The sequence below is a fragment of the Giraffa tippelskirchi genome, chromosome 5 (genome assembly GCF_054371585.1).
Source record: "Giraffa tippelskirchi isolate mGirTip1 chromosome 5, T2T-mGirTip1v1.2.pri, whole genome shotgun sequence".
In the NCBI taxonomy this organism is placed as follows: Eukaryota; Metazoa; Chordata; class Mammalia; order Artiodactyla; family Giraffidae; genus Giraffa; species Giraffa tippelskirchi.
The window spans coordinates 84648269-84662079 of record NC_137279.1 but is presented as its reverse complement, the minus strand read 5'-3'; positions in this window follow the sequence as shown (position 1 = coordinate 84662079).

The following is a 13811-nucleotide window of genomic DNA, read 5'->3' as shown; positions in this document are numbered from 1 at the left end:
ACATGACTGAAGGACTTTCACTTCACTTCGTGTAAGTGGTAGAAATAAACCAGCACTGTGGTTCTCAGATGATCAAAACTATAACATTTCAACAATAAATGCTATGCACAGAGGAGGCCAGACAGTCCCAGCATTGCTGTTCCTGTTTATTTTTCCTGGAAAGTTGTCTCAATCAGCTTAGAGTATCTTGGTATAACTTTACACAGCCACTAAAGGCAGGAGTTGATGTGGAGATAGACAAACAGATGGATAGACACAGAGAGAGACAGAAGGATAGACAGAGAGAGAAAAAAAAAAGAAAGCCCAAAAGCAAGAAATCCACACACCAATCCTGTGGTAGCCTAGCAATCAAGGCATTAGCAGCCAAAAAGCTTTTCTTGTGCAGGGGAGTTAATGGATTTATATTATTTGTGGTTATCTGGATTTCAGATTGACACCATAAATATTCAAACTCTGAACTCAGCTGGAAGCAGCCGCGACTGACTTTTCTGTGACCTAGCTGGAAACTTTAAATCAGCTGTCTCCTTGACTTTCAAGGGAATGACATGCTCCAAATCCATGAGATAGCATCTCCTTAGTGTTTTATTACCTCCAGAGGACCTCAGTTCAGTGTGGTCTGTAACTACAGCCTCTCCTATGAATGCCAAGTCTGGTTAAGATTGCTAAATCATAAAGTACTCTGTACTGGAGTAGAGATGTCCTGGACTGTGGGTACAGATTGAGCTTATTCTACACAATGCACTCGGCAAACTTGCATCCAGTGTAAACCCAACAATGCATTACTCATGGACTGACATGGATCTACATCCACAGCACTCTCTGTTGAGCAGATCTTGCACAGTTAATTTCTTCTTCATTTTCTGTGTTTACTTGTCTCTGGGACATCAATTTATAGGGTTACTATGCAGGTTTTTGTTGCTGTTCAGTCACTAAGTAGTGTCTGACACTTTTGTGACACAGTGGACTGTAGCTCCCTAAATTCCTCTGTCCATGGGATTTCCCAGGCAAGAATACTGGAGTAAGTTGCCATTTCCTTCTCCAGGGCATCTTCTCCATCCAGGGATCAAACCCACGTCTCCTGATTGGCAGAATGATTCTTCATCACTGAGCCACAGGGAAGCTCCACTATGCAGGTATAGAAGACGTTTTTGTCCCAGTACATTGTGAGTTGCTTCCAGTTCCTATGCTCAGCAGCCGGCAAAACTGAGATACTCCTCCAGAAATGGAGTTTATGTCTCTCTGGTTCACTTCAGAGGTGATGAGAGGATTTTGGTGTTATGAGGATGGGGACAGTCCTCTTCATACCCACAATGTTTCGGGGATCGGGGGAACCTTCCACTAGCAACAAGCTCCCTTTTGCCCCATTACAAATTGTGCTGAAGGTTTGACATTGCCAAATCCATCATAAGAATTGGGCCAGCTCCTTCTCTCTGTCAGCATAACAGATGTGGCAGCAGCCACAATGTCAATAAAGGTTATGTCCTGCTTCACAGAAAAAGGGGCCAAAATACCAATTAAGTAATTACTTGGGGGAAAAAAAATCAAGCTATCCTTCTAGGCAGGCAATGGCATTATCAGGAACCTTCCATACATGGGCTGCTCCCCCTTCCTTTCCCGGATGAACTGAAAAGTGTTATCAGAGGAAGACTGTGGTTCCATTACCAAGAAAAAGGGCAAGACATGAACAATTGCAAATTGTGACTTCAGAGGTCCCATCTATTCAGTGTTTGAAAATCTACTGGGAGTCCTTATCCTTATAATTTGACCCAGACCATAATATACCCCAGATGTTAAAACACTTCCTTTGTATATTTGATATAATGGAAGAGGAAAAAGGAAAAGAATCCATTAAGATGAAATCAGCACAATGCTAGACTTGGTTTCTATTTTAATATTATTAAATTCTTAATTTTACATGAGGCATCCTAATCTTTTTTGATGCTTAGGGCCTCTGAATGGTTTAATCATAGCCCAAGTAAAGAGTATTCCAAGGAAAAGGAAAAACCTGAGAAGGCAACTGCAAAAAGAACAGCACAGCTGGAGTGAAACCTAGAGGAGGGGAGTCGCAGGTAACGAAAGTGGAAAGGTAGGAAGGAGCAGACCATTGACCAAACACTTGAAGACAGAGCTTGGCTAGACTGCCATGACAAAGTTCTATAGTGATGAGACACCCTTGCATGATTATTAATAGGAAGGTAGCAGGACCATGTTTGCATCTCAGACAAATCACTGACAACTGTTTAAAAGATGGATTAGAGAAAGGTAAGAATAGAGATGGGCTTCCCAGGTGGTGCTAGTGGGAAAGAACCTGCCTGCCAAGGCAGGGGACGTAGGAGACGCAGGTTCAATCCTTGGGTTGGGAAGATCCCCTGGAGAAGGAAATGGCAAACTCCAGTATTCTTGCCTGGAGAGTCCCATGGACAGAGGAGCCTGGAGGGCTATGATCCATGGGGACACATAGAGTTGGACACTATTGAAGTGACTTAGCATGCACGCAAGAATGGAGGCAAGTAAACAAGTTAAAAGGGTGTTGAACTAGGCATGGCAAAACATAAGGAGGGTCTGAACCAGAGCATTAATAGTAAAGATGGAAAGAAGCAATATGTAAAAGTGAAATTAACTGAGATGATGAGTGATTAGTTACAAGGACTAAGGAAGCAGGCTCTCTCAATGATAAAGTTGTCATTTCTTAGTCTGTGTGACTGGGGATATTATGGTACCACCAATGAAGATGAAGAATATTGTAAGAGGAGCAGGTTGAAGAGAAAAGTATTAGCTTAGCTCTGAGCAGGTTCAATTTGAATCTTTGGTAAATAATATTAGTCCTAATTTCCCAACCTGCTCTAAATAGTTGCCGCAGTTGTCCATTTATCATCACTGTTAGACATAAAGTTCGATTCTTGTAGTAAAGTCACACTTTTGGAGTAAGATGTTACACTCAGTTTCTAGTCACATTTCAGAAACAGGTATGTGTTTCTAATTCATGAGACAATACATTCCCATCTATTCCCTTTGAATTCTAAACAGTTCTTTTTTTTTCTCTCTAAACTGTTCTTAACTCAGAACTTCTGTGATCTGTTTAGCTTAATGTGACCTAGAGAAGCAGGATGCTAGGAGGAGTAGGAACACTATGGAAAAGAAGTCACTAACATTAGATAATCAAAATCTGAAGAAAAATACCTCACTTGTAGATTAGCAGATTGATATGAATAACTTCTATGGAGAAATCCTAGTGTTGATTCTGTTGGCCATCTAAAATTATCTTGGATACAAAAAATGAACACCTGTTGAAGACAAAAAGTGAAGTGTTTTGACTCTATAATCAAACAGCAGAGTGTTGAGAGGCAGTTGGCCTCAGGGATGACCAGAAACTGGGTTGTGAATTCCATCAGTTTCTCTCAATTACTATCTCTCTCTCATTTCTGTTTCTCTTTGTGTCCCTAATTCATTCTCTTATATGGGCTTTCTCTAAGAGCTGGAAATATTGTCCATTGGTCGATCCCAGGCTTTCAGTTAAAAGCCCTTCCTTTTTAGAGGAACACTTTCTCTTCCATAATTTCAATCTGAAGAAGCCAGGGCTCAGTGGAAACAGTGTTATGATTGACTACCTCTAATAAAATTGCATGTTTGAAGAGTAAATGAATAGTATCGCATTGCCCTGTCAAAAAGTGGTGCTATTCTCAAAAGAAAGGAGTTACACCTACCAGATAAAGCAATAAATACATGCTATGCTGCTGTTGTAAAAATTATGCAAAAATTTGTACATACCATGCCATGCCTAAGTTTCACATAAGGGCAATGAGAGTTTATTATGCAATCACTGAGCTCAGTCTCACTCTGAGAATATGCAGTTGGGCAGGAGCCATTACTGTACTCCCTTTTCTGATTCATGACTCACTCCCTTGTGCTCCTATAGCATCAAATATGTGCATCTGGTAAATCACTTAATACACTGTCTTGTAATTATTATTTATGTGCCTGTCTTCATCTGTAAACTGTGAGCTCCTTAAGATCAGTGACTATCTTCATCAGTTTTGTATGCTCAGTTCTTGGTACATTATTTCAGTGGCATTCTTTCTCCTGCTAGAGAAGAAAAACTAAAATCTCACTATTTCTTAATTTGAAGTTCTTTTCCCAAGTAACAGAAGCAGCAAATCTTTCAAGCAACAATGTGGGGTGGGGGGAAGCTGTACACTGCATTCCATACAACTATTGTTATTGAAAAGTAAGATTACTCCTGAAAGTCACAGCACTCTTCCCATAGCAACCTCTGAGAAATGTTTGCTGCTTGATTAGAAACATGGAATGGGAGAAAGGGAAGTAAATGTTAGTCTTCTTGTATTTTTCATAATGAATAATAGTAATATTGATGTATGTAAAGAGGATATTAATAAACTACAAGTATGTGGTATTGTGTTTGGAACTGTATAATAGTCAAGAATTTATGCTGTGCTAATGACACACTTTTTTTCTCCCTAGACAGTATGAAATTGTGAATCTCTTGACTAGTGTTCAGGGTGGAGTTGGTAAGTATGGAACATTAGCAAATGTACTGCCCTGCAAATCAAACATATGATTTTTTTTCTCACCAGCAATATCCCACCATTCACACAGCCAATCATCCACTAAAGGCTGAAAGTAACTGCTAAATTCTAGCAATCTGACTTGACTTTTAACTATTTTTTGACATTACTGGTTCTTGTGCATCTATACAGAGAGAAGAGAGTTTGAAGAAATTATAAGGCCTCTTCTGAGATAGTTGCAATATCTTGGTCTTGTTAAAGGGATCACACACCTCTTTACTTCTTCCTCCAAAGCATTAGACACTAGAAGAGTAGTTTGAATAGATCTATGAATTGGCTTCCACTCCGCCAAGGAGCTTGTCATATGCAAGAGCAACATTTAGGACGAAAAATCTAACCATATGTAGATTCCTAGTTTTGTTCCCAAAATAACTCCTGGTGTTGTTGGCTCTTTTTCCTCATCTAGTTGCCATCTGGGGTTTGTGTATGTCTGTGTGTGCACACGCGCAGGCAATAATACCTCCTCCCCACAATCTGCTAGGCACAGATACTCTCCATCAACCTCTCCCACGCTTATATACCTCACTGAACTAAGAATACAGAAAGGATTTCAGATAGAATGAAGAGGCCCAGTTTTTGCCTTCCTGCCCAAGGTTTTACATGCATTTCATGCTTGCCTTAAAAAACAAAAAATGTTGATCTGTAAACAGAGGCCAAGGAAACTGATAACAATAGGAATTAATTTGCAAAAGTCTAGGATGTATGTGAGGGCTTCCCTGGTGGTTCAGCGGTGAGGGAACCACCTGCCAATGCAGAGACGTAGGAGAGCCAGGTTTGGTCCCTGGGTCAGGAAGATCCCCTGGAGAAGGGAATGGCAACCCACTCCAGTATTCTTGCCTAGAGAATTTCATGGGCAGAGGAGCCTGTGGACTACAATCCATGGGATTGCAAAGAGTCAGATGCAACTGGGTGCACACACACACAGGATGTATGTGAATCCTTGTTCTTAAGAAAATGTATGGAAGTGATTAAGAGCTTGAGGGCTACAAATATTTTTGTATAAACTGAACAACTGACTCAAACCATGGCCTGTTTCACTTTTGCTTCATGAGCTTATTTCACATTTCTTTGGTTTAGAAATGACCAGGGCATTGAACTAATTAAAAAAATAATTTAATATGTAGGAATAAATCCTAGCCAAGTTGAGACCTTGTCAGCCAATTTCAACCTGGAGTGCAACCTTAGAGCAGAATAGTAAATCTCCTATAATAGGGGTTTCCAGATCCAGTATATCATAGAATGCTTTGCATACCTGTCAGGAAGCACAATTCACCTTACCAACTGCCTTCACAAACTTCCTGAAACATGAGGAGTTCAGTGTGTTAATGGGAAACCAAAAGTGCTGGGGAGAGAGAGGCTGGATTTAGGTATAGGAAATAAAGGGGAAGCAGGGCTTACCCTTGGGAAGCAAGAAGGAGCTAGGGATTCAATGAAAGTGAAAAATGGAGGTAGAGGAGGATGAAACCAGAGCCCACTCTGCCTTCCCCTCTTCCCCTTGTGAGGCAGATTGATACACACAGGAAACAGCAATTCCAGGCTTTGGTTCATTTATCCCAGAGAACAGGTCAAGGAAAGGACAAAGAAGCCATCGTGCACATGAAGACTTGGAGGAGGATTACAGGAGGGGCTTGAGAGAGAAAGTCTTTATGTATTTACGTTTTTTTTAAAATAAGGGAAGTATGCTACTTTGAGTGAAAGATGCAAAATATCAGGCTCCTTGCTGGCTGGATATGCTGGTATGATATGAATCATTTTGCTTGGCTTTCCTATACCCGCTCAAAATGAACTCTATGTTGGCTGATGCTCATTGAACACCCCTGCTGGACCACCTTTAGGAGATGGTGGAGTGGGAATGGCTGAAGAAATTTGGGATAATGAACTAAGAGAAATCCTCTGTGACCTTACATTTCTATGTGTAATGTTGAAAATTCCCAAGTCAAGTCTCAAATCTTGATTAAGACTGTGTACATGTTAAAGAAGGGATACAGAGAAGAGTAATTTGTGAATGAATTATTTTTAAAGACTTTCCTGATTTAGATAGTAAGGCATAGAAGAGAGGCAGGAAGAACATGTGCTGTCTGAGGCAGAAGAAACGGACATCTTTCATATCAGGTGATCTGATATATCAGTTCAGTTCAGTTCAGTCATTCAGTAGTGTCCGACTCTTTGCGACCCCATGAATCGCAGCACACCAGGCCTCCCTGTCCATCACCAACTCCCAGAGTTTACCCAAACCCACGTCCATCGAGTCAGTGATGCCATCCAGCGATCTCATCCTCCGTCGTCCCCTTCTCTTCCTGCCCCCAATCCTTCCCAGCATTAGGGTCTTTTCCAATGAGTCAGCTGTTCGCATGAGGTGGCCAAAGTATTGGAGTTTCAGCTTCAACATCAGTCCTTCCAATGAACACCCAGGACTGATCTCCTTTAGGATGGACTGGTTGGATTTTCTTGCAGTCCAAGGGACTCTCAAGAGTCTTCTCCAATACCACAGTTCAAAAGCATCAATTCTTTGGTGCTCAGCTTTCTTCACCATCCAACTCTCACATCCATACATGACCACTGGAAAAACCATAGCTTTGACTAGATGGACCTTTGTTGGCAAAGTAATGTCTCTGCTGTTAAATATTCTATCTAGATTGGTCATAACCTTCCTTCCAAGGAGTAAGCATCTTTTAATTTCATGATTGCAATCACCATCAGCGATATATATATATATATATATAAAGAATGAAGACAGTGTGACAAAAGTAAACATTTTCTAATTCCATTCTAGTTCCACTGATGAGCCACAATATGCAAAGTTCTTTTGTACATAATGCCTCATGTTCCCAGGGTATAAGAAAGAATATCTTTCTTATTTTGACTTATCTCAAAGGAAGAGACTGGTACCAGTATTTTTCTTTTTCTTTTTATGGCTCTGCCATGCAGCATGTGGGATTTAGTTCCCCAACAAGGGATTAAACCTGTGCTCCCTGCATTGGAAGTGTAGAGTCTTAACCACTGGACTGCTAGGGGAGTCCTGGGACCAGCCTTAATACTTTAGGACAATGGATTCTGATTTCATAAGCCTATGTAATTGTAATCAGATTATAAACATATGTACCTGAAATTTGTGCCAGAGTCATAAGAATGCAGAGGAATTTTCAGATTTGAGCAAGTTTGCAGGGATTTTCAGTCATACCAGTCATCATGTGATTAGCAAACATTAATTTCTGAAGAAGTTACTGAGATAAAATAGGCTTCAAAATCCACACTATCATTCGTTAGAATGTTATTTCTCCTTGGAAATTTTCAGTTCAAGGGAAAATGATACATGGTCATATGGTAAAGAAAGCAAAATCAGATACCAATTGTAACTCCAAAGAGTGTTATAGATGATTTCTGAAGTGTTTGGTCTGTCACCAAGATTTCAAACTCATAGAGCAACGACAGGCTTTATTTTGGGGGGAAAGTTCTCATTAATATTAACAGAGTGTAGCACAATAAATCCTGAAACTCACACAGAGCACATGATTTAGCTTTCACCATAATCAAGAGATCATAAACACAGAGATTTATCTTCTTGATGTTTTAACCTCTTGATCAGAGGGTCTCCTGTTGGATGGATGAAGATCCCAGGCCCCTTGCTCCACAAAAGTGACAGAGTCAAAGTAGATGTGGCTCTTCAGTCTTGAGGCCCTCTTCATTTTCTAAATGGCATATACATTTCCACATATTCTTCTACTAGTTTTGTCATTATTATATTATTTTTTTTTCTGAAGAATGCCAAACATTGAGCCTCAGAGAGAAAAGATATGAAGGATTATTTAGGGTAACCTGAAGAAGGAAGATTTTGTCCCATGAGCTGTGTGTGTACATTTCATTATATGATGACCTTTCTGGCATAAGAATAACTATTATGATCACATGTCATTAAAACTAAATAATTTTGTCCTTACTATGTGGTAGGCTCTGAGTCAGGAATTATAGTGAATATTGACACATTTCATGAGTTGTCTTCATGACAGCTTATGGCTTGTTGAATAGAAACACTTACAAACATTAGGTAATATCCAATAATAAAGAATTTAAATAGCATTTCTAGACAACAGTAGCAATGATATTAAAGGGCACCTATGATTAATTACTCAACAAATTGTACAGACAATAATTGCTGAAATATTTCAGAGAAAGAAGAGATTCCTTTAGGCTAGGCTTGGAAGGGACATTGTTAAGGAAAACTATGGTTTAATTTAGTTTTGCCAGGATAGGAAGGATTTGGATAAGCAGAGAGGAATATCATGTGTTTTGATTATCAAAAGAAAGAGAAATAAATGATTCTTCCTCTTATACTTACTACAGATATAGTTCTATGCTGGATATTTTCACCACAGTAATTTATGAAATAGATATTGTTATTCCCTTCAGACTTTGCTGGTAGCTCAGCGGTAAAGAATCCACCTGCAATGCAGGAGATGCGAGTTTGATTCCTGGGTCAGGAAGATCTTCTGGGTGAGGCAACCCACTCCAGTATTTTTGTCTGGAGAATCCCATGGACTGAGGAATCTGGCAGGCTACAGTCTACAGAGTCACAAAGAGTCAGATGTGATTGAAGCAACTGAGCACAGCGCACATTCCCAATTAATAAAAAGGGAAAACAAGCTCATGCAGGTGAATTACTTTGACTAAGATAGCTATGAGAAATAAGAACATGAAATTTCACATTCGCTGTGAGATAGTAATAGAGAACAATTTTACCTTTGCAGCTTGGAAAGGTAGAAAATTGAACAAAATATATGAAATAACTTATTTAGTCATTGAATAATAGAATGCAGGACTGTGATCCCTAAGATGAGAAATAAATGAAGGAACCCCTATTCTGTCCCAGCTTACTACTTGGAGTTTCTAGGCCATAGGATAGAGTGAGAGAACCCAAACAGAGCCTGATGGTCTTGCAGGAAAACTAAGGTGATTGAAATTTTTGGAATAGAGTACCAGAGAAGAAAAAGATTTATAGGAAGACTTTTAGAAATATTCAGAGGAGTTCTTTTAAGTCATTGATTGAGTAACTGTCTGTGGGCATATAATAAAAAAAAAATTCATGTATAGGCCAAGATTCCTGGCAAATAGTATGCTAAACATTTCCCAGAGCTCACAAAAAGTAAAGAATAGTTTGTACCTTTAAGATCCATAATGGAGAGATCTCATAAAACATGGTTCATTTTTCAAAGCACTAAAAAAATATAGTGTTTTTAGTAGGAGTAAATTAGAATAAAGAATGCTCTTGGCCTCCTTAATTACATGTAGAAGAAAGTTTCAAAGAATCAAACAAATAATAAGTTGACTGCATTGTAGAACAAAGTCTGAAACTATTTAAAGGAATAACAACAATCCAGAACTTACAACACAAAATTTGACATGTCTTGATCCAAACAAGAATTACCAGGCATGTATATATACAGGAAAATGTGACCTTACAAGAAGACAATAAATCATTAGAAACAGACTCAGAAATGAGAGAGATAATGGAAATAGCAGTAAATGATATTAAAACAGCTCTCATACATATACTTCATTTGACAAAGAAGGTAAAGAAAAATAAAAACATGATAAAAAAAAACCCAAAAATGTATAAAAATGGCCCAAATAGAAAAGCTAGGAATAAAACATGCAATACAGAAGCTAAAAATACACTAGATATAATTGTAGTAGACATTGCAAAAGACATCATGGTAGACATTGTAGAAAAAAAATGCCATTGAAAGTAAACACGTTGCAAAAGAAACTGCCTAAAATGAGGGTCAGGAAGAAGAGATCAAAAAATGAACAAAGCCTAATGATGGTATGACAATGTAAACTATCGAAAATAGATGTGACTGGAACCCTAACAAGAGAAGATAAAGACCAAAAAATGTGAAAAAATAATGGTTAGAAATTTTACAAAAGTTTGATGAAAACTGTAAGCCCATACATATCCAAAACCTCAACAAAACCCAAACAATAATATTACCTTTTAAAAATTCACACTAACAAACTAAATGGTTAAAAATCCAGAATAAAGAGAAAAATAAAATAATAATTGAAAATTTTAAAGTTGTGTTAAAAGTAGCCACTGGGAAAAAAGATACAAATGCTCAAAGTAGTACAGAGTAACAGTGGTAAGGATGATAACTAACGTCTCTTGAAAAATTATGCAAGCCAGGAGACAATGAAGTAATTTTTTAAGAAACCATAAAATAAAAGTTGATTTAGAATTCTGTACTGTTTTAATAAAGACAGAAGATGTAAGACAATAAAAGATGAGAGAATCCATCACCAACAAATTTGGACCTCAAGAAAAGATGAAAGAAATTATTTAAGCAGAAGGAAGATAATGCCAGATGGGATTCACATCTACACAAGGAAATAAATAGCACTGGACTTACTAACATATGAATAAATATAGAAGGTATTTTCAACTCCTATTAATCACTCCAAAAGATAACTGACTATGAGACTGAAAATAATGGCAATGAATTTGGAGGTTTATAACTTATGTCAGAGTAAAATCTATAAAAGTAAGGGTTGGAGAGAGAGTAAATTAAAATATAACTCTCTAACATTCTTCCACTTTATGCAAAGTGGTAAATATAACTTGAAGTTAGAGTATAATGTTAACAATATATACTATAAACCCAAGAACGACCACATTAAAATAATAAAAGAAGAGGTATAATTAATACTGGAGAGAAGAATTCCTAAAATATATCCAATTCTTCCAGAGAAGATAAGAACAGAGGAAAACAACAAAAAGCAGATTATAAAAATATTTTTTAAATGGAGGATTTAAACCAACTCCATTGATAATTACAGCAAATGTAACTGGCCGAAAGACTCCCAATAAAGAGAGTGTCAGATTTTGATATAGTAGCCCTACTGGAATAAGACACTCCACAGAGTTTTCACATGCCTCTTTGTAATTTCATTGCAAAACTATTTGACGGTTTTATATGAAGCTCACCATAAGTTTACCCAGTTACTTAACAATCCCTTTCAGGTGTATTCAGGTGTTCTCAAATGAAATAGAGACATATGTTGACACAAAGATTTATATTTCAAATGTTTAGTAAGCTATGTATATAATTCCCAAAATGTCCATTTATCTTAGAAGTTATTTCTTCATACTATAATTTGGAGTGACTGTGAACTTTTAAAACTAGCTATTCCTGGCTTCGTTATGATTGACAATTCCTTCTTCAGCTTATATTTATCTTTTTGCATTATATTATTAACAAGTAGGATAAATACAAAGAGGTCCACAACTAGACACAGTTACAATGTTGAAAGAAAAAGAAAGAAAAAGATAAAATTAAAAGCAGAAAGAGAGAAACAAGGGAGCCCAAAATAAGAATTACAGTTGATTTATCATCAGAACAATGAAGGAGAGATGACAATAAGATGACATATGCAAAGTACTAAAGAAAAAAAAAGTGTCAAACCAGAAACATTCAGAAAAATGCTTAAATTTGAAGGTAACTTCATTGAAGAAAAATACAGGTGGAAAATAAACACAAAAAGATGCTCTATATCATATATCATTAAGAATGAAGTACTCTCATATCTGTTAGAATGGCCAAAATCTAAAACACTGACAACACCAAAAGCTAGCAAGGATGTGAAGCAACAGGAACTGTCATACATTGTTGGTGAGAATGCAAAAAGATATAGCCATTTTTGAAGAGTAGCAGTTTCTTACAAAACTCATGCATCGAGCATGGAATGGTGTTCTGTTTCACATATGATAATATACATGTTTCAATGCTATTCTCCCAGAACGTCCCATCCTCACCTTCTCCCTCAGAGTCCATAAGACTGTTCTATGCATCTGTGTCTGTTATTCTGTCTCGCATATAGGGTTATCATTACCATCTTTCAAATTCCATATATATGCATTAGTATACTGTATTGGTGTTTTTCTTTCTGGCTTACTTCACTCTGTATAATGGGCTCCAGTTTCATCCATCTCAATAGAATCGATTCAAAACATGTGTATTATCATATGTGAAACAGAACACCATTCCATGTTCGATGTATGAGACAAATGCTCAGGGCCGGGGCAATGGGATGACCCAGAGGGATGGGATGGGGAGGGAGGTGGGTGGGGGGTCCAGGAAGGGGAACACATGTAAACCCATGGCTGATTCATGTCAATGTATGGCAAAAACTATTACAACATTGTAAAGTAATTAGCCCCCAACTAAAATAAATAAATTTATTAAAAAAAAAAAAACAACTAAACACACTCTTACGATATGATCCAGTAATCATACTCCTTGGTATTTACCCAAAAAGTTGAAAACACATTCACACAATATTCTGAACACAAAAATTTCTAACAGTTGTATTCACAATTGTCAAGACTTGGAAGGAACCAACCCATCCTCCCATAGAGGATATACCAAAAAACTGTGGTATAGCCATACAGTGAATATTATTCAGAAACAAAAAAAAAATGAACTATGACAGACAAATGGATAAGGAAGTTGTGGTACATATACACAATGGAATATTACTCAACTATAAAAAAGAATGCATTTGAATCAGTTCTAATAATATAGATGAAACTGGAGCCTATTCTACACAGTGAAGTAAGCCAGAAAAAGAAACATCAATTCATTATATTAATGCATATATATGGAATTCAGAAAGATGGTAATGACAACCCAATATGCAAGACAGCAAGAGAGACAAAGATGTAAAGAACATATTTTGGTCTATGTGGGAGAAGGGAAGGATGGGATGATATGAGAGAATAGCATTGAAACATATATATTACCATACATAAAATAAATGACCAGTGAAAATTTGATGCATGAAGCAGGGCACACAAAGGTGGTGCTCTGGGACAACCCACAGGGATGGGGTGAAGAGGCAGGTGAGAGGGGAGTTCAGGATAGTGGGACACATGTACACCCATGGCTGATTCATGTTGATGTATGTCAAAAACCACCACACTATTGTAAAGTAATTAGCCTCCAATTAAAATGAATAAAATAATTTTTTAAAAAAGAAAGAAACTATCAAGCCATCAAACTACATGGAGGAAAATTAGACACATATTACTAAATGAAAGAAGCCAATCAGAAAAGGATACTACTACTATGATATTCTGGAAAAGGAAGATTGTAGAAAGAGTGAAAAGATCATTAGAAGTAAGGAATTTACAAGGAGAAAAGAAGGGATGAATAGATGGAACAAAAGGGAATTTTA